A 22,510-nucleotide genomic window follows, 5' to 3' on the forward strand; every position below is an offset into this window, starting at 1 on the left:
AATCCCCCCTTTCAATCAATCGTTCAACAGTGTTTTCCTTTTGAGTGGGCCCTAACCCACATGTCTTTTCCCAGGATCTTACCTGACTCTTCTAATTTTTCTGGAGCTATTCCCAAATTCCTTTTGAAGTTTGACGTAAGAATGAATTTTCATCAGTCACATGCCCTCTCCAAGGTCGTTTTCAAATTATTTTTAATTGTTGGCTCAACCTCTTTGTTTTTCATTCTTCCGGAGTGTCTCAACAATTCATGATGGTTCTCATCATCATTCTCAACATTTGAAGACCGAAGAAGGATTTCTCTTAAATCTTGCTCCATTCTGTTCAAGATTCATGGTTCTAGCTTGCCGCCATCTTCTCATAATTGTTTTCGATGGTGAGAATTCTTTTCACCCATCGAGAGCAATTCAGGAGTCTTTTCAGTTTGATTCTCCGGAGCCAATCATCTCAGAATTATTCATTCTCAGCTTTCAACTCTTGTCTGGAATTCTTCCGGTGCATCGTCCAAATATCCTCTAATCAGTTCATGATCTCTTCGTTCTCTTTTATCTAAATCCCCTCAAGTATCTTCATTCATTTTCCAGTTCTTCCCGGTGATTTGTGCCTTTGTTACTTTCATTTTCAATTCTTGCGGTGGTTCTTTCAACATTTCACTTCCTTCATTATCATATCAATTCATTCATTGTTTCCAAATCCCACCGGTGGTTCCATCAATACCTTCTCAAGTTTATGCTATATCTCTCTTAATCCTTTCTACGAGAATAAGTAGTATGCCAAATCCATTGCTTGTCATCAATTTAATTTGATGAAGGATAAGCATACAATAAATCTTATTCTTATTTCCTCGAGGTGATTCAATTCTTTTCTTCCGGAGATTGTTCCTGATGAAGTAATTCTCGGTTCTAGTGTTTTATCTTTTCTTTTCCGGAGTTCCAAGTTTTCTCGGTTATATCATCGCAAGGCTTCACCTTGTGTTTTCAACTTCTCTTTCTTTCTATCATCCTTTTATTACTGGAGTTCTTCATGGAGTCTCTACATGGTGGTTCATCAAGGATTCTTTTCATTCTTCAATTGTTCTTCAAGATTTCTCTCGAAGTTACGATCTGCCAAGCTATACTCTGAAATAAACATGGTGCCCAACACATGTTTTGTTTTTGTGAGGAGCTCAAGTATTCTTCTTCTTGCATTTCAAAGTGCTATTCTTTCTACCTTATCTTTTGAGATGGTGTTATGTCACTCTTGACAATTTCCTTCATGTTTCATGATTCATATGTTGTCAAGAATGAGGTATTTTAAATCCATCAATCTCTTCGTTGGAGTTATCTTGTGTCATATTTCACCTAAAGCCTTCCCTAAGGAATGTTGTATTGTGGTGCTTATAAATGACCCAAGTTCTTCACTTATCCTCCCGGTGGAATAAGTTTCTTGTCTCCTTGTTCATATCAATCCAATCTATTGTTTCCATTAGTGGCTGAATTTCACCTCATCATTTTTAAATGTTTGCCATAAGCCCACAACAAGCTTGTGCTTTTCGTTGTTGATTTTCCAACAACTCCGTTCAACTCTTCTTTGCAAGTATGCTTTCCAAGTTCATTTGTGGCAAAAGTTGGCATTTTCTTCTCCATTCTGTTATTCCAATGATCTATCTTCTATTCTTTCTTTCGGAGGCTTTGTGAGGTTGCTCTCCTTGACCCATCATCTCGTTTTGTCAAGATCATGTTATTTTCTTGCTTATCCATTTAACCGGAGTGTTGCCCGAATTCTTCCTCTCTCATCTTGTTTTGACCGGAGTGGTTTCTAATTCTATCTTGTCCATTAAACTCTTGATTCATGTCTTTGCAACCTTCAAGTTCTTGTGGTGCTCCTTGTTTCTATTTTTCTACCGCAGTGCTCTCAATTGTGTTCAACTCCGTTGTGTTCTTTCTTTCAACTTTTCAACCTCTCAAGGTTCTTTGGTTTCACTCTTTTGTCGAAGAAGCAACTTAGTTTTACCTCTTCTCTTCCTCTTCCGTTTCTCTCCGGTGCCATCCTAGATCTCGGGACGAGATCCTCTTGTAGTGGTGGAGTGTTGTAATGCCCCGAGACCGACGCTTCAGATGCCTTCCAGGGTTTCCGAGTTTCGTTGTGTGATTTTGTTTTGTTCGTGCATTCATCTCTACATCATGAGCATTGCATCATGTCATCATGCCATCATATCATTAATTTTAAAAACTCATCTAAATAAATTGTATGGATTTTTCGATCCATTTAAATCGAGGGAATTCACTTGTGATTTCTCTTTATAACATATTAAAGCCTCTCAATATTATTAGGGAGCTATAATAAAATCATTCCATTTATTTGGAATTAACCATAACCCACTTGCAAAATATCCCATGCCGTTGTTATCTCAATTCTTGGTCTCCAACCTTGCCCATAAATTATTTCATCATTTTCCGGAGCTCCACCAAAAATCCGAACATTTTTGGACCTTCCTTTTATCAAGTCCTAGTTCAAACCCATTTGAATTAAATTCAAATGAGTTTGATTTTAAATCTTTCAATCATGGCCTTTCTATTTTTCTTGGAACGAGCATATTTTTGCGAGTCCGGGAAAATTATCCCCATGCGCAAATCTTTCCCTAACCCTCTCTTTGTTTTCCTCTCTCTATTTCTTTTCTGCTAGAAAATTAGAGGGAGAGAGAAGAGAGAGACAGCCTAGGCCAGCCCACCTCTTCAGCCCACCAGCCGCAGCCCACTACCTAACCAGCTAGACCAGACCGGCCTATTAACCCAGTCAGCCCACCTAAACCGATAACCCTAGCCGATCGAGAGCCCCAGCCCCGATCGAATCTCCCCTCGTTCCCACACAGCGCCGTCGCTCAGTAGAGGAGCTCCATCCTCTCGATCCCCTCACCGCCCCCCTCTCCTCGAGCTCCGTCCGCCGGCCACCGGAGCCGCTGCTGGCTGCCGCTCTGCGCTCCTTGCTCCCCTTGCTAGCCAGGAGCTCGTCTCCGAGCTCAGCCAACTCCGGCGGCCCCGGCGCCCGCGCCAAGCTTGCCGCCTCCATCGCGATTCCTTCCCCTTGTCGCCTCCATCCCTTTCCCCCCGTCGCCTCTGCGCGCGAGCGCCGCGTGCCCACGTCTCCCTCCTCGATGCCGGCGAGTCCAGGCCGCCGCGGCGCCTTCTTGCCTCCCCTTGCGCCGACCAGACGACCGCCGGCCTCCTTGGTTCGCCCGTGCCCTGCTGCCGTTGCTCTTCTCGCGCGCCACCATCCCTCTGCTGCCTCGCCGGGCCTCCACCTCCGTCCCATGGCCGCATCCATGCTCTGGATCGAGAGGAGCTCGATCCCGAGTGCTTTCTGCCCGTCCATGCCGCCGTGGCCCCTGTGTTCCTCGCCCCGCTGCCGCACCGTCTTCTTCACTTCCTGCCATCGAGCGCAGCTCTGCCCTTGCTTTGTCCTATGCCGCTGGTTTCGTGCACCTCCGCTGCCGGTTGCATGGACGCCAAGATCCCCTTCATTTTGCCAAGTCGTGGCAACCAGGAGCGCCCAAGGACGCCTTCGTGGATTTCGCCAAGTTCACCGAAGGCCTAGCACGACTACAGGACCGGAACGCCAAGTACCTCTACGCACGGATACGCAAGACCGTCTCGGATATCGCCAAGTACCACGACAATATGAGTACAACTACCATCGACCCTCGAAGACCCCGTGGACCCCGAACATCTACGGATCATGAACAACTACTTCCACTACCGTCGCGAGAACGACTACTTCCCACTACGACCCATGTACCACTACTTCCCTCGACGAACTCGATCCGCCCCGAAATGCACGCTTCGAAGGTATAACCCCAAGACGACCGCCCGTGAACGAATGCATGTGTTGTATGAGATGAATCGTATGTTTGCATCATGCCCGTTTGATCCTTGCACGTTCCTTCCTCGTTTGCCATGCCGCCGTCCCGTGGGACCCGGAATTCGGGATCACCCCACCATCTTTTGCATGTTCCGCACATCCGCACACTTGCTCTTTTGCACCGGTATCTCCGTGAGCTACCGGAACCGATATGTTGCCGTGGCACCATTTTTGTTTCGTCGCCGTGGCACCCTTTTCGTTCCGCCATGGTGACCAAATGCTTCATAACATGCTCATGTCAGCATTTTCATAAAATTGCTTAAAACTTGCATATGTCATTCGCTTCATGATAACAACATTTAAAATGGTTAAAACTGTGTTTGCGTTAAATTTCTAACTGACATATGGGGATTTACCGGAATTGTTGTTTCTTGTTTCCGGCCTCATTTAAACTTGCCTAAATAGTTAGTTTACTTATGCTCCACCTCTTGCCATGTTTAATAACATTTAATATTGTTGAGTACCTAAACGAGAGAGAACTAAATAATTGATGTGGTGTTTCATCAATATGCAACTCGTTGCATATTGAGCTCCACTTAATTTGTAGTATTGTTTGTTGCACTTTGCCATGCCATGCCTCTTTAAACCGGACATGCATCATACTTGTTTGTGCATCATGCCATGTTTATGCTTGTGTGTTTACCATGTTGTATGCTTATTTCCGGTTTGCTTCTCTCGTTAGCTTCGGTTTCGTTCCGGAGTTGTGAGGATTCGTTCGACTACGTCCGTTTGTCTTCTTCATGGACTCGTTCTTCTTCCTATCGGGATTTTAGGCAAGATGACCATTACCCTTGATATCACTTCTATCTTTGCTTGCTAGTTGCTTCGTTCTATCGCTATGCTGCGCTACCTATCACTTATTTACCATGCCTCCCATATTGCCATGTCAGCCTCTAACCTTTTCACCCTTCCTAGCAAACCGTTGTTTGGCTATGTTACCGCTTTGGCTCAGCCCTTCTTATAGCATTGTTAGTTGCAGGTGAAGTTGAAGATTGCTCCATGATGGACAGGATTATGTTGGGATATCACAATATCTCTTATTTAATTAATGCATCTATATACTTGGTAAAGGGTGGAAGACTCGGCCTTATGCCTGGTGTTTTGTTCCACTCTTGCCGCCCTAGTTTCCATCATACCGGTGTTATGTTCCCGGATTTTGCGTTCCTTACGCGGTTGGGTGATTTATGGGACCCCCTTGACAGTTTGCTTTGAATAAAACTCCTCCAGCAAGGCCCAACCTTGGTTTTACCATTTGCCACCTAAGCCTTTTTCCCTTGGGTTCTGCAGACTCAAGGGTCATCTTTATTTTAACCCCCCCGGGCCAGTGCTCCTTCGAGTGTTGGTCCGAAACGGGCAAACTGCGGGGCCACCACGGGGCAACTCGAGGGCTAGTTTTACTCGTAGGCTGACCTATCCGTTGTGCCCTAAGAACGAGATATGTGCAGCTCCTATCGGGATTTGTCGGCGCATCGGGCGGCTTTGCTGGTCTTGTTTTACCATTGTAGAAATGTTTTGTGAACCGGGATTCCGAGGCTGATCGGGTCTTCCCGGGAGAAGGTATATCCTTCATTGACCGTGAGAGCTTGTGATGGGCTAAGTTGGGACACCCCTGCAGGGTATATTATCTTTCGAAAGCCGTGCCCGCGGTTATGAGGCAGATGGGAATACACAGAAGAATCAGATTCCCGATCAAAAAAAAGAAGAAGAATCAGATTCCGCCACCAGTTACCCATTGACGCGTTTCAGCAACTTCCGCATGTAAAATGACCCATTCATCACGCAGAAACGCTCTTCAATCCAATTCTTGTTTGCTTCGTTTGGGTTGTAATTGGTTAACAAGGAAAAATGTTTCCGCTCAAAATCCTGCGCAAAAGGGAAAGCAGATCGATGGCTCTCAGAAGAGCGATGCATCCTCCCTGTACTACAACATCCCGATCTCTCTCTAGAACCCTCCGGCTAAAGCTCTGCCATTGCCATCGTAGCCATCGACCTTGCCATTCCCCTTGGCCCAATGATCTTCGATATCCACGATCACCATCCCACCCAAGAGGCCACACACGTATAGTGAGATAACCCATCCTAGTGCTCGATCCCAAGCGTGACATGAAGCTAATGACAAAGCCGCATGAACACATTGTTTTCGGCCATCGGTTGCTAGTGGTTGGCTTGCAACTCTCGCTCAAGGTGCTGGGATGGCGCCTGTTGATTGAGCTATGCTATAAGGAACACAAAATTGAGTTGGGTTTCCACTGTATAGGGGATCTATGAGTTGTGATGAGCTGATGAAGTCTGTCGGAATAGCCTTGGCCTTCAAATTCTCCTCGTAATGCTTTCTCAGCCAGACGGTTCTAGTCCAAAGCCAATTTTACCGCTCATCTTATATATAGTTCCGAGCCTCACCGCAACGCGGGTTGCCAAGCTCTGTGTCCACCACTTCAAGATCATGCTCGCCGAAGTTGCTTGACGACCGAGGTTAGCGTGGTGGACTCTCCTCTCCTGGTTTGTATTCAGACCATTGATACGTTCATTTTGCATCATGTTTTTCTACTGTTATTTATAGTGTTTTTATGCATAATAATGCTTTATGGAGTAATTCTAATGCCGTTTCTTTCATAATAATGCTTTATGCATAATGTCGTTTCTCTCATAATAATGCCGTTTCTCTCATAATGCTTTATCAGCTGAAAGTTCCCGAGGATTTTTTATGGAATATTTAAGAATTATTGGAGCAAATAAGTGCCAGAGGGGCCACCAGGTGGGCACAACCCACCAGGGCGTGCCAGGAGGCCCAGGCGTGCCCTGGTGGGTGCTGCCCTCCTCGGCCCACCTCCGGTGCCCATCTTCTGGTATGTAAGTCATTCTGACCTAGAAAAATAAAATAAGGATAGGACTTTCGGGACGAAGCGCCGCCGCCTCGAGGCAGAACTTGGGCATGAGCACTTCTGCCCTCCGACGGAGCGATTCCGCCGGGGGAACATCCCTCCCGGAAGGGGAAATCATCGTCATCATCATCACCAACAACTCTCCCATCTTGGGGAGGGCTATCTTCATCAACATCTTCAACAACACCAACTCCTCTCAAACCCTAGTTCATCTCTTGTGTTCAATCTTTGTAGGTGCTTGTGGGTGACTAGTAGTGTTGATTACATCTTGTAGTTGATTACTATATGGTTTATTTGGTGGAAAATTATATGTTCAGATCTAGTATGCTATTTAATACCCCTCTGATCTTGAACATGATTATCATTTGTGAGTAGTTACTTTCATTCTTGAGGTCACGGGAGAAATCATGTTGCAAGTAATCATGTGAACTTGATGTGTGTTCGATATTTTGATGATATGCATGTTGTCATTCTCTTAGTGTTGTCATGTGAACGTCAACTACATGACACTTCACCATATTTGGGCCTAAGGGAATGCATTGTGTTGTAGTTATTAGATGGTGAGTTGTCAGAGTGATAGAAGCTTAAACCCCAGTTTATGCGCTATTCTGTAAGGGACTGATTGGATTCAAAAGTTTAATGCTATGGTTAGAATTTATTCTTAACACTTTTATCGTAATTGCGGATGCTTGCGAGAGGGTTAATCATAAGTAGGAGGTTTGTTCAAGTAAGAACATCACCTAAGCACCGTTCCACACACATATCAAATTATCAAAGTAGCGAACACGGATTAAGCCAACATGATGAAAGTGACTAGATGAAATTCCCGTGTCCCTCAAGAACACTCTGCTTATCATAAGAGACCGTTTTGGCCTGTCCTTTGCCTCAAAAGGATTGGGCTACCTTGCTGCACTTTTGTTACTACTATCGTTACTTGCTCGTTACAAATTATCTTGCTATCAAACTACTCTGCTACTTACAATTTTAGCACTTGCAGACAATACCTTGCTGAAAATCACTTGTCAGTTCCTTCTGCTCCTCGTTGGGTTTGACACTCTTACTTATCGAAAAGGCTACGATTGACCCCATATACTTGTGGGTCATCATTGTCCACCCACATACCAAATTATCAAGGTAGCAAACACGAATCAAACAAACATGATGAAAGTGATATGGTAAAATTCCCGTGTACCCTCAAGATCGCTTTGCTAATTATAAGAGACCGTTTTGGCCTATCCTTTGCCACAAAAGGATTGGGCTACCTTGCTGCACTTTATTTACCGTTACCATTTTTTGCTCGTTACAAATTATCTTGCTATCAAACTACTTGTTACCGATAATTTCAATGCTTGAAGAAAATACCTTGCTGAAAACCACTTGTCATTTCCTTCTGCTCCTTGCTGGGTTCGACACTCTTACTTACCGAAAGGACTATGATTGATCCCCTATACTTGTGGGTCATAAACCGTCTTTGGTGTCATTCCCTGAGCTTTTGGCTTAAGTGATTCGTGCCCACTATGTAGCACTCATGGACAGAGGTTGCATGCCACAGGTGTAAGGGCACCGTGGATGGCAATTGGACTCGGCGTTCTCCTCCCCCATGTCTTCCGCTTCCTTAGTGGCACCCTCAAGGATGACGGTGAGGTCCTCAATATCCGTGATCAAATGGGTGGATCAGAAAATTTGACTTCTTTCAGCAGCTTCTGGATCCGACCTGACACCGAGTATGGAAGAACCAGCTCTGGATTTTGCGTGACGCCAAACTCTGGAGGATTAGCTCTCCACAGGGATGCATAGAGTACTCTAGGTTGCCAAATCTGACGGTCCAGCCTGGAGCGAAACTCTCAACCTGGCCGAGGTGTCCAGCCGAGTTGGCAGGGTGGCGGCATAGAAGACAAACATCTAGCCTAGCATGTAGATCACATCAGATCTGATATGGATTGTCATTGAGACACTAAGTTCACCTAGCTGGACCTGCATCATCCACCACTGTTGAAGCTAATTCCGGTAGATACCTCGGTAGGGTATCCTAGTTAGGCGATTCGGCTAGATGGTAAAATGAGGCAAGGTTTCACCCATGTTTGGGCTTTTATGGTGGAGATAATATCTTACTCCTGCTCATGTATATTGCAATTGTGTGTGTACAACGTACAAGTGAATATCAAGGGATTGCATGATGATCTGTCAACGAGCACAACCCGTAGCTTATATAACATACCAGAGGTCCTAAGGTTACAGATCCTAGTCGATTACGTCGCTGGAGGTGAAGTCCTCCATGGCTCCAGGATCTTTAGCTTGTACATCAAGTCTTCCGGAGTCTTCGTATAATGCCTCATGGGTCACCCAAAGTGGCTCAGGACGGAACCAAACTAGGGATCCATAGTCTGGCCCACCAGACTAGGAATCGACGTGGTGAGAGACCCCTGGGCTTGGACATTGTCGACGTTTATCCAAATATTTGATACTTGTGGTGTTTGATAGACTAAAGTAAATTTTAGCTTATGGATGTGCCCATGCTTTGGAAATTCATTAGTTTTGCCACTGGAATTGGACAATGGAAATTTTTGAGGAAATGAGAAGAGTTGGTGGAGCAATACAACACTAACCTCCACTACTGAAACCATCATACATGTAATCACACCAAATAGATACCATACCACAAATTCACATTTGTGCCGCAAGAATAGTAAAGAGGGATCCTAGGATTGTGGCATGAACTATCTTTTGCATATTGTAAAGACTACATTATTTGCAAGCCATATGTCATAGTTGTGTGTACTCCCATGAGATGCCAAGATAGAAAAGTGTAGGAATCAAAAGTGAAGAAACTGCAATGAATAGAAATATGAATTCACCAAATAGATGCCGACAATGATGATGCCATTCATGTGGCTCTACGTGCCTACTGTGTAGAGGAGGAGAGCCTCACATGTGTTTTTTTAACACAACAAATCACACATGCTCACACACACATGCACACACACTCACCCTTATGTACGCACGCATACACACCCTATCCCTATGAATACTTCTGAGATATTGAGCTGGCACAACATCTTGAGATTGATGAAGTCAGCACACGGGCCTCTAGTCGACGGGAATGTCTCCTCCCACAGAACAAACATCATTGGGAATCCTGGAATAAATCCAGCAAAATGCGAGCATCATTGCCAAGTCTAGGAATTGAACCCTAGTAGGTTGGTTCCATCGCAAGGAACCTAACCATCTGAGCTAATGTAAGTGCATCTAGTGCCACCCCTAGTTGGTTTTGGAGTATTGACGACAAACGTGGTTGAGGGACTAATGTGTTTGTGAGAATTGCAGGAGAACGCGGGTAGAAGTCCCTCACTGAGTCGGTTTACCTATCAGAGATTACCCCTAAAAATGTATAAAGAAATTGAAGACAATGGGGGTTCGTGAAGACATTCACGTCGAAGATAATGCATGTGAAGACATTCACTTGAAGACAATGGAGTGCGAAGACATAGTTTCTTCTGTAGTTTCATTTTCTTCTTTCTTGAGTCATAGGAACCACCGAACTATTAAGTGGGGTCCAAGTGAACAAAGTCAGAAAACTGATGTGATGCTCAACCCAAATCCTATGTCTTCGAGTGAAGACAGCGAGAGAAAATCTTATCCAGAGTTGGATGAGTCAGCTTTGCTTGTAGCCCAAGTCAAGTTGCCGCGTGTGTTTGAAATTCGATCGTTGGACAGTGTCGGTTCCTTAGTGACCCAGGGTCATTTCGGACATATCAGGTCGGGTTGCCTCCTGGCTATAAATAGTCCACCCCCTCCATAAATTGGTGGTTGCTCAGAGTTAGTGCACGACTTTTGTCATTTGAGAGCAACCCACCTCCGAAGCCTTTGAGAGAGAACCCTTGCGAGGACAAAGCCCAAAACACCCAGAGCCCAAAGAGTGTTTGGCATCACTGAAGTCTTTCTGTCCGCGTGATCTGAAGACTTATTACACTTGACTGTGTATCTTCTGGTCAGTTAGGCGTCACGTTTTAAGGATCCAAGAGTCATTGTGGATCGCCGGTGAACGAAGTCTATGAAGGTTTGTAAGTCTACCTTGAAGACTTACCAGAGTGATTGGGCGAGGACTAAGTGTCCTTAGCTCAAGGGGAATAAGGTGAAGATACGGTTTTTTGAGTTCAATCTTAGCCTCCCTAACCATACGTACAGTTGTCACATCAACTGGATCTGGTCTACCATATCCTTGTCTTCGTCAAGCAACTGGTTCTATCACTTTACCCTTTACTTACAGTTTCGCTTCGTGAAATCATTGCTTGCCTGCTCTATTTGACTTCATTGTGTGAAGACATTCTTTCTGTCAACATGTTTAGCTTCATACTTTCTTCCTAGTTTGATCCACTCTACCTAGCTGTTGTTTGTCTTCGTGTTTACTCTACACTATTTTTTAGACTATGGCAGGGCTACAGTAGTTTATTTTCTGCTGCATACTGTGTAGGTTGTATTTGGTTGTCTGTCTTCGAAGACATTGCCTGTTTTGAAGACTTTCATAAAAATCACATATTCACTCCCCTCTAGTCAATTGAAGGAAATATGCCCTAGAGGCAATAATAAAGTTGTTATTTTATATTTCCTTATTTCATGATAATTTTTTATTATTCATGCTAGAATTGTATTAACCGGATACTTGATACATGTGTGGATACATAGACAAAATACCGTGTCCCTAGTAAGCCTCTACTAGACTAGCTCGTTGATCAAAGATGGTTAAGTTTCCTAACCATAGACATGTGTTTTCATTTGATAAACGGGATCACATCATTAGGAGAATGATGTGATGGACAAGACCCATTTGTTAGCTTAGCATTATGATCGTTTAGTTTTATTGCTATTGCTTTCTTCATGTCAAATACATATTCCTCCGACTATGAGATTATGCAACTCCCGGATACCGGAGGAATGCCTTATGTGCTATCAAAAATCTCTGGGTGATTATAAAGATGCTCTATAGGTATCTTTGAAGGTGTTTGTTGGGTTGGCATAGATCGAGGCTAGGATTTGTCACTCCGAGTATCGGAGAGGTATCTCTGGGCCCTCTTGGTAATACACATCATAAGAAGCCTTGCAAGGAAAGTGACTAATGAGTTAGTTGCAGGATGATGTATTACAGAACGAGTAAAGAGACTTGCCGGTAACGAGATTGAACTAGGTATGAAGATACCGATGATCGAACCTCGGGCAAGTAACATACCAATGACAAAGGGAATAACGTATGTTGTCATAACGGTTCGACTGATAAAGATCTTCGTAGAATATGTGCGAGCCAATATGAGCATCCAGGTTCCGCTATTGGTTATTAATCGGAGAGGTGTCTCGGCAATGTCTACATAGTTCTCAAACCCGTAGGGTTCGCACACTTAAACATTCGATGCCGATATTGTATTATATGATTTATGTGATTTGGTGACTGAATGTTGTTCGAATTCCCGGATGAGATCACAGGCATTACGAGGAGTCTCGAAATGGTTGAGAGGTAAAGATTGATATATAGGATGATAGTATTCAGACACCGGAAGTGTTCCAGAAGGAACCGGGTACATATCGGAGTACCGGAAGGGTTACCGGAACCCCCTGGGAGTAGATATGTGTCATATGGGCCATAAGAGGGGAGCACACCAGCCCACAAGGTGTTCCGCGCCCCCCTTAGGTAGGAGGCCGAATTGGAGAAGGAACAAGGGGGGTTTGCCCCCTTCCTTTCTCTCTTCTCCCTTCCCTTTCTTCTCCGGCAAAATAAGGAAGGGGGAGGCCGAATTAGGGAGGACCCCATGTAGGATTCGGCCTACTTGGGGCGCCCCCTTGGCTGCCTCTCCTCCCCTCCAACCTATATATATGTGGGGAGGAGGGTGCCTACAATACACAACATCAATTGTTAGCCGTGTGCGGCGTCCCCCTTCACAGTTTACACCCCTGGTCATATTGTCGTGGTGCTTAGGCGAAGCCCTGCACGGATCACTTCACCATCACCGTCACCACGCCGTCGTGCTTACGAAACTCATCTACTTCCTCGACACCTTGCTGGATCAAGAGGGCGAGGAACATCATCGAGCTATACATGTGTTGAACTCAGAGGTGCTGTACGTTCGGTACTTGATCGGTCGGAGCTAGAAGAAGTTTGACTACATCAAGCGCGTTGTCAAACGCTTCCGCTTTTGGTCTACGAGGGTACGTAGACACACTCCCCCCTCTCGTTGCTATGCATCTCCTAGATAGATCTTGCGTGAGCGTAGATTTTTTCTTGAAATTGCATGCTACGTTTCCCAATAGTGGCATCCGAGCCAGGTCTATGCATAGATGATATGCACGAGTAGAACACAAAGAGTTGTGAGCGGTGATCGTCATACTGCTTACCACCAATGTCTTATTTTGATTTGGCGGTATTGTTGGATGAAGCGGCCCGGACCAACCTTACATGACCACGTTCATGAGGCCGGTTCCACGGACAGACATGCAACTAGTTTTGCATAAAGGTGGCTAGTTCTCCTACTTTACTTGAATCAAATTTGACTACGGACGGTCCTTGTTGAAGGTTAAAACAACAAATTTGATAAATCACCATTGTGGTTTTTGTGCCATAGGTAAGAACGGTTCTTGCTAGAAGCCCATAGCAGCCACGTAAAACTTGCAACAACAAAGTAGAGGATGTCTAACTTGTTTTTGCAGGGCATGTTGTGACGTGATATGGTCAAGACATGATGTGATATAAGTTATTGTAGGAGATGATCATGTTTTGTAAAAATTTTCGGCAACCAGCAGGAGCCTTATGGTTTTCTCTTTATTGTATGAAATGCAGATGCCATGCAATTGCTTTACTTTATCACTATGCGGTAGTGATAGTTGTAGAAGCAATAGTTGGCGAGACAACCACGACGCAACGATGGAGATCAAGGTGTCGAGCCGGTGACAATGGAGATCAAAAGTACAAGATGATGATGGCCATATAAGGTCACATATTTTGATTGCATGTGATTTTTATCTTTATGCATCTTATTTTGCTTAGTACGGCGGTAGCATTATAAGATGATCCCTTAACTAAAATTTCAAGGTATAAGTGTTCTCCCTGAGTATGCACCGTTGTGATAGTTTGTCGTGCTGAGACACCACGTGATGATCGGGTGTGATAGGCTCTACGTTCACATACAACGGGTCACTACAAAAAAATACACTTCCGTGATGATACGTGTTTGTCACAGTAAGTCGCGTTTTCTGTCATGCATGTACATCCATGACGATTTTATGATAGAATCAAGATAGTCATACATGTGCTGTCATAGAAGTGTTCCATGACATTACCAAAATTATCATCACGGAAGTGTCCACTTCCAAGACGATAAATCACGCGTCACAGTAGTGCTTTCGTCAAGGGTGACCAACACGTGGCATCCACCGTAACGGAACACCGTTAAGCTATCGGGTCGGGTTTTGGATCCGATAACCCGTTAACAGCCCCGACCAATGGGGATTTTCCACGTGTAAAATCATCATTAGCTGGAGGAAACACGTGTCGGCACATCGCTGGGATAGATGCCATCCACTCATTGGACATAAGGCGCCTATGATACGTCGACACATGGCACGACCCAACAGAGGCCCATTCCTGTGAAAAGGCCGGCCCATTTGACTTGGTCAAAAGGTGGCGGGCCGGCCCATGGAAAGCCTGTTAACGGCCTATTCACATATAGCCCATTTACAGCCCGCTAACCCAAGGCCTGTTACGCCCTATTCGAACTAGGCCGAGTAGCGTCATCTGGGCCATCCAATATGATTCCAGCCCATTTTCACTTCTGGCCCATGTATGGCCCATGACGTCTTTCGGCCCATATGAGGCCCTACGTAACTCTTGGCCTATTAACGACCCGTGGTTAAACTGGCCCGTAATGAACAGTGTATCACTTTACACCCATTAACGACCCGTGGTGAAACTGGCCCGTAAAGAACAGTGTATCACTTTATACCCATTAATGACCCGTTATTCCGTTGGGCCGTTTCCAGCCCATGTTATCTCTTGGCCTTCTCAGAGCCCATTTATTATTGGGCTCATTTCCAGCATTCGTTTACTTACGGCCTGTTACTGTCATTTTCTGCTTGTGGGCCAAATTCAGCCCATGGTTACAGTCGACCCGTTTGTGGTCCGTTAATACGTTGGGCCGTTTTCATAGCGTCATCAAATACGGCCTATTAACGTTTGGCCCGTCATGGTCGGCCCATGAACGGGCGATTCCAATTCTAGCCCGTTCACAGCCAGAATGCATTCTGTTTGGCCCATGTTTGGCCAATCGATCATACGGCCCGTATAAGGCCCATTGATGATACGACCCATAGAAGGCCCATTGTTTCTACGACCTGTAGAAGGCCCATTGTTTCTACGGCCCGTAGAAGGCCCACTGTTTCTACAGCCCGTAGAAGGCCCACTGCTTATACGGCCCGTAGAAGGCCCACTGTTTCTACGGCCTGTAGGAGGCCCAGTGTCACAATAGTAAATATTAGCCCATGGTTATTGTGGCCTAGTTTTAAAAAATAGGTTATTGCAGCCACTAGCAAACCACAGAAAAAGAACTGCACTGACTACAAGCAAACAAATAAACAAGACAACAAGGAAATAAATAAGCAAGGAACTTACACTAGGCTATCACGGCTATTACACATATTACATCCACTAGGCATCAAAGTTCGCCACCAGTGCAAATATAGGGAACACATCATCATATAAACTCCGCAGCAAAACAAGTCCAGAATTGAAACCACTTCAGAAGAGCTCAAGAAACAATATCCTGGGTACCGATAATGCTGGCAAGATGCTTAGTAAGCTTATTAACTTTCTCTTGTTTGGCGCTTAAGTCCTCCAGCGCTTCCTGTTGCACCAGAAAGTATGCATCTGAATTCTGCAGGGACTTCCTCAGTCCTTCGGCTTCCTGTCGCATAACATCTGGTCGATGTCTTTCAAATTGAAGTTGAGACTCAAGAAGCCGAACTGATTCAGGCAAAGAGTTCGAAGAGCTGGTGCCAGCAATGGTAGCCAGTAACTCGAACACTACATAAAGACAGGACTTTGGGGTTGTCTCAGTGTCTTCAATATAGTTTTTATCAGCTTTCTTGGAGGCCAACAGGGATGTCTCACTATCTTGAACCTTATCTGTATTACTTCCTTTACCATTGCATAACAGGGTACTCTTCTCCAATATTTTATCCGCGTTCTAAAAGAGAAACAAACAAACACATCTCAGCTTTACAATGTAGTATATGAAACTCATTTTGGTAAACTAGTTCAGTAGTAAGGTGGACAGGATAACAACATGAAACAAACATATATCTATGTAGTATGGTCACTGTATGGTGTATATCATTCTAGTTTATGTTGCCAAATCAAGATAGATACAGTTCGAATCATATCTATTTAAGACAAAGCAGCATAGAAAGAATATAAGTGTGGGAAACTACACAGCTATAACAACACTTGTAATGTGCATGGCATGAGAACATAACTGTTTATTCAATTGAAACTGAAATCAACATAGAGCAAGTTACAACAGCAAACAACCAAACACGTTGAAGAAACAGGTTTAAAACACACCTGTTGCACCATTGGAGTTTCAATTGCATCCTTCAAATTTGAAATTAGTTGGTATCAGTAAATACAGTGATGCAAGAGCAAAGTAGTATGAACCATAGCTACAGAACCTGACCTAAGAACAATTCTTCTTCTGCTTTAAGCATTGACTTCGGGTTCAGAGTGGTGGTCCTTGTGATTTGGGCACTGCAGTTGCCTTACTAACTGCTCGTGTTTGGGTGCTCTGTGGTGGAGATGGTGCTGTGTCAACGGGAACTGGGTGTCTATCTGCTGGGGTTGGGGTTAGAAGGGGTGTAGCTGGTTCTCTGTCCAACTGGGTAGGGGTAGAATCTGCATGAGTGTGGGTTATGTGTGGTGGGGCTGGTTCTTGGGCAAGTACAACCGTGGTTCTATCTGCATCGGCAGGTAGCACGATCTTTTCTGAAGACCATGTTTTTACTCCCACGGATACTGCCATCACTCCCTCCAATTGAAATGGCTGATAAACAAGAAAAGTAATTGAATGTACAACCATTGTAAGATAGACAGGTGCAATGGATAGTAGGGAAGAAAATAGGGCATGAAATAATTCACATTTATGTTGTCTAAGCAAACAAAATAGCAGGACATAATTTCACATATATGATGGCTAATTAAACAGGATAGCATGCCACAATTTCACATGTATGATGGCTAACTAAACATGATAGAATGACATACTTCAAAATATGCTGACTATGTAAACAGGATGACATGATATAACTATACGATGTGTCTATTAAAGTGGTTGGCATGCCATAAATCACAAACATGCCTTCGATGGAAACATGATGGCATGATATAATTCACGGATGACTATGTAAATAGGATGAGATGATATAACTATATTATGTCTTTAGAAAATGGGTTGGCATGCCATAATTCAGATACATGCTGTCTATGTAAACATCATGGCATGACATAATTCAAATATATGATTTATATACTAAGGAAGTGAGCAGAGGGCAATCACATATATGATGTGTCAACTAAGGAGATGGCATTCAATATTGTGTATATGATGTAAAAACTAAGCATTGCAATACAACATATGCATTATATGAGTAATATAACCCTGCCAAGTTTGAGCATACACCTCAGGGGGATAATAGGACTGGTCATCTGCCTCTGAATCCTCCTCTGAAGAGCTATCTATAACCAGCAAGATATCTGCTTCACCAGGTAGCATTGTCTGCTCTGAAGACCTTGTTTTCACTCCAGATTTCTCCATCACCAATTCAAATGGCTGATGGGCAGGAAGAGCAGTTGAATATACAAACATTGTCGACAAAAGCAATGAGAAATACAAGAAAAAGGACGGCATGATATAATTCACATATATGACGCTTGCCTAAACAACATGGCATTGCATAATTCACATACATAATGCCTTGCAACAAGATAACATTGCATAATTCACATATATAATGTATTGCAACAAAATGGCATTGCATAATTCACATATATGGTAATTAGACACTAAACAGGTGGCATTCACACAAAGCATGTCTAAACTAAGAAAATGACATAGCAATGCAAGATACCATACGCACGATATGAGCAACATAACCCCGCCAAGTTAGGGCATGCACCTCGGGGGGGGGGGGGATATGACTGGTCATCTATCTCTGAATCCTCCTCTGAGGAGCTATTGGTAACCAGCAAGACATGCGCTTCGTTAGATAGCATTGTCTGCTCTGAAGACCTTGTTTTCACTCTAGATTTTTCCATGACCGTGCCGAATGGCTGATGCACAGGAAGAGTAATTGAATGTACTAAAATTGTTGACAAATTTAACACGTAATAAAAAAATGATGGCATGATATAATTCACATATAAGATGACTGGCTAACCAGGGTGGCATTGCAAAATTCATATATATGATGCCTGGCTAGACAAGATGGCATTGCATGATTCATATATACGATAAAGAAACTAAACAGATGGCATTGACACAAAGCATGTCTAAACTAAGCAGATGACATCTTTAATGTATACAGTAAGCAATGCAAGGCACCATATGCATGATATTACCAACATCAGCATGCCAAGTTAGAGCGAAGACCTCATGGGGTAAATAGGAGTGGTCTTCTCCTTCTGAATCCCCCTTAGAATAGTTATCTTCCTCTTGATTACGATCCGAAATGGGTGGAGGGGGGCTGCCTTTGCGCCCACCATGGAACGACGTCTGCATGAAATTTTATTTCCACGCAAGGCTTGTCTCTTTTGCTCTACATGATCAGTTCCATTGTGTACAATAACTGGCATGCATAGGAATAAAACATAGGGAGATTATGTAAGGAGTGCATGCACAAATCCAGAGTGATGGTAGCAAACTGTGGATAGACCCAAAACCAATGATAGCAGACAGATAATAGCTTTAGTTAAAAAATACAGATAATGGCTCCTTTAATGTTTGTTTGCACCCAACATGAAACTCATAGTAGACACCAGAGATTAACCAGATAGTAGACAAATAGTACCGATTGCTGCCCCAATATGTACCCCACAACCATTTAAAAACTCAAGTTTCAGCATTAGTTTGGACCTGACTTGGAGTCTAATAGGTGAACACGACGATAATGTAGCATGTCATCATATTAAGCGCCGCATAACGTAAGCAGACACGGAAGAGTGTAACCTCTCTTGCGGACCCGTGTAGTCCTCAAGGTCACCTGCTTAGTTGATGATGGTAATGCAGTTGCCGTGGCTGCCGGTGACGGGGAAGAAGATCTGAGGCGGCGAAAGACAGTCTGGAGAGCGGATCCCTGCTGTGGTGAACCCTTCCATCGTTGGAGCAGCTGAGCTAGGGTGGAACACAGCGCCGCAGGAGCAGGACAAACCACACAAGGTTTTCTTTGACACATATCTGTAACGGAAGTAATTGAGTAAGGACTTGTTTGAATTTGAGGATTCTAACAATGCAGGGATAGGAAATAGACAGGAATAGAATAGGAATGCACGTGCAAAACAGAGAATTAAAAAAAACAGGATTTCTGCCAATCTGGGTGTTTGATTTACAACAATTGGAAGATCACATGATGCAAAAAAGCATGGTGAGATTAAGTCAAACCACAAGAAAATGTACGGTTACAATGCTATTATGCTACTATCTCTTAGTCTTGTGCTTGATGAATAGGAAGATGAAAAGGAGGAGAAGCGGAAATTAGAATTCCTACGGTTTTTCTTTCAAGAAGACACTAAAGGAACAAATCCTACAGTTTTTGTTTGCCCCATTCCTTTTCACCAAATTCATGAAAAGTAGTACATTCACTTTTCCTTTCAAGCACTGGCGATTCTAGTAGGCAGGCTTGAGCAAGGAAAATCCTACACTAAAAAATGTTTTGTGCTAGTTCTATTACTTTGGACCCAGGCCACTGCCTTACTAGCTCAACTCCCAGGCCCATCGACAAATGCACAGCTCAAACGCGCAGAGATAAATAATGATGGCGTTGAAGAGAGTCCATCACGGATAGCTAAGTTGCCTGGTACCTCACTGCTTGTCATATAGTAGGATAAAATAGTCGCATTTCCCGTTACTACGACATATATATAACATGTAGAGTAAAAAAGAGATACAACAAGTGTACAACCTCTTTGGCGAAGCCATGTCGATCTCAGCATGATTGGGTTGGCCGGTGAGGATGCTCCGGCTGACTTGGCTGTCGGAGGAGGGGGAGAAGATCTTAGGCGTCTGGAGATGGAGGGTTTCGTCATTGGAGGAGCTCCGGTGAGTTGTACGACGCCGAGGCTGAAGCAGGACAAGAGAGACAATGAACAACGTTAACCTGAGTGGAATTCTAATAGCATCTCTAATACATGAAGTAATATACATAACCACAAAGTGCTAGATGTAAAACACACCAGCCACTCATCTGTGAACTTAACCGTCGAAACTGAACTTAACTGTTGAAACTGAACTTAATTGTTGAAACTGAACTTAACTGTCGAAACTGAATTTTGCTGTCGAAACTGAATTTGGCTGTCGAAATTGAACGTACTAGCAAGGTGAGGCTACACATCGGTCGACTGAATTTTTCATATCTGGTTAGTCGATTTTGCAGCCGTTAGATACGAAATCAAGGGCCTGCGGTTCACCTTCAACCTCCACCCCCTGAGCCGCCAGCCAACACCGGCCAAACAACAGCCCCCCACCGCCCGCTGCCAGCGGTGCGCTGCCCCGCCCACCCTGAAAACACTCCCCACCGCCGGTCCGCCGCCGCCCCGGCCATCCCTCTAGGCCCCTCGTGCCAAGCTTTTTCTTCGGCGATCCCCACACCACCGCCTCGCCAATGCCCCGCCACCGTCGGTGACAACCACCCCCATCCTGAACCCTAAGATAGATAGTGGGGTACCTCTCCGGCGAGCCCCCCTCCTTGCTGTGGCTAGTTCTTCCTTCACCCCGACGAGCCCCCCCCCCACCCCCTGAAAATCGACTGACCCAAAAGTCGATTCAGTCGACTGAAGTGTAGCTAAATTGGAGCAGCATCGCAAGCAAGAGCAAGAGCGAGAGCAGCAGCGCGAGCAAGAGCAGACCAGGCAGGGGACCGAGAGCAAGAGCAGAGCAGCAACATGAGCGAGAGCTAAAGTAGCAGCTCCTACTGATGTGGACGTCGCCGCCGAGGGAGCGATGCCGTGGAGGAAGTGGCCGACGACACCGCCGTGGATGGAGCCGCGCCGTGTCGGCTCGGGACCGAGTGCCGGCAGCACCGTGAGATCGAATCAAGAATAAAATGCAGCGATTAGTGTACAACCTCTTTGGTGGCGCCGATTAGGCCGCAGCTTCATCCAAGGAAACGATGATGATGATGCTCTTCCGGTGGTGCAGGTGAAGATGGTGGTGTGGGAATGGAGGTGGCGCGAAAGACGAGGGGAACGTCGGGGCAGCTCCTTGGAGGTGGAGGACGGGGTGGCTGAACCGGTGGGACCACGAGATCGACGACGGATCCTCATCCGGTACGATGGATGAGGGACGTCGAGGTGTTGCTGTGGACGACGTCGTCGTGGAAGAGGCTCCGGCTGGGTGGCGGACGGAGCAGGGTGTGGGGTTTCATCGCGGGTTTTCGCGGCCTCGGTGTACGAATGGGTGGGCGGATGGGATGGCAGTGGGGAAGCATGGCTTAGAGACACACTTGTCCGAAATGTGGGGTAAGTTACGAAAGTACCCCACCGATTTGAGGCGGTTCTTTCGGTTCAGGGGTACCACGAGCATTTCGCATGTCGGGATTTCACAGGAGGTGGGAGTTTTCGCGCGCGTTGTAATTTCGGAATAGCAAGGCGCGGGTTGAGATGGAGGGAGTTGTCGGAGCACAATGAGACAAAAATATATCTTAAATATTTCGGGCTAACAAGGCGCGGGTTGAAGAGGCGGGAGTTTCGCAGCACGATAGATAGAGACGTTAGCTTGAATTTTCGCATAACAAGGCGCGGCTTGAAATTTCAGAAGAACAAGCTCGACGTGTACCCAAAAAAAGACAATTTGCACCTCAACACGCACAACACACACACACAAACACCATTTAGACTAGACTAAGGTACAGGTGCATTGCACGCATGAGAGTTGGCAACCAAATTATGAATAAATACCACATTATAGCATGCAAGCTTTGAGTCATATATGCATGATGTAGATGTTCGTTTAATTCTTATAGTTCATTTCATTCAAAATCATCTAGTTTTTATAAGAAAGCTAATCTATTTTTAGATTCATGGAATTGTGCGTTGTAAGACATAAAGTAAAAACAAATAATGGCAAATCATGTAGAAAAACATTTGGGCAATTCTGATACGGAAGATTCTAGAACAAATAAGAAGTGCTTGTGCTTTGATGTTTGTGCATTATGCTTAAGTTCAACCATGGAGTCTTTTAGATTATACATGTGGCGAAATCTGGTGGAATCTAGATGATATCCAACAACCAGTAGTGCTCAAATTTGCCATCTTTGGACCATCGGATTCGCCTCATCCAACGACCATCTTTCAAAGTTAAAGTTACCCGCACACAATATAAAAAAATATAAAATATTATATATATATATATATATATATAGGGGTATAGATATAGATATGTGATGCGAAAGCCGCCCATCATCTCCAATTAGAATAGTGTGTCCATGC

This window comes from Triticum aestivum, chromosome 2B (assembly GCF_018294505.1).
Source record: "Triticum aestivum cultivar Chinese Spring chromosome 2B, IWGSC CS RefSeq v2.1, whole genome shotgun sequence".
In the NCBI taxonomy this organism is placed as follows: Eukaryota; Viridiplantae; Streptophyta; class Magnoliopsida; order Poales; family Poaceae; genus Triticum; species Triticum aestivum.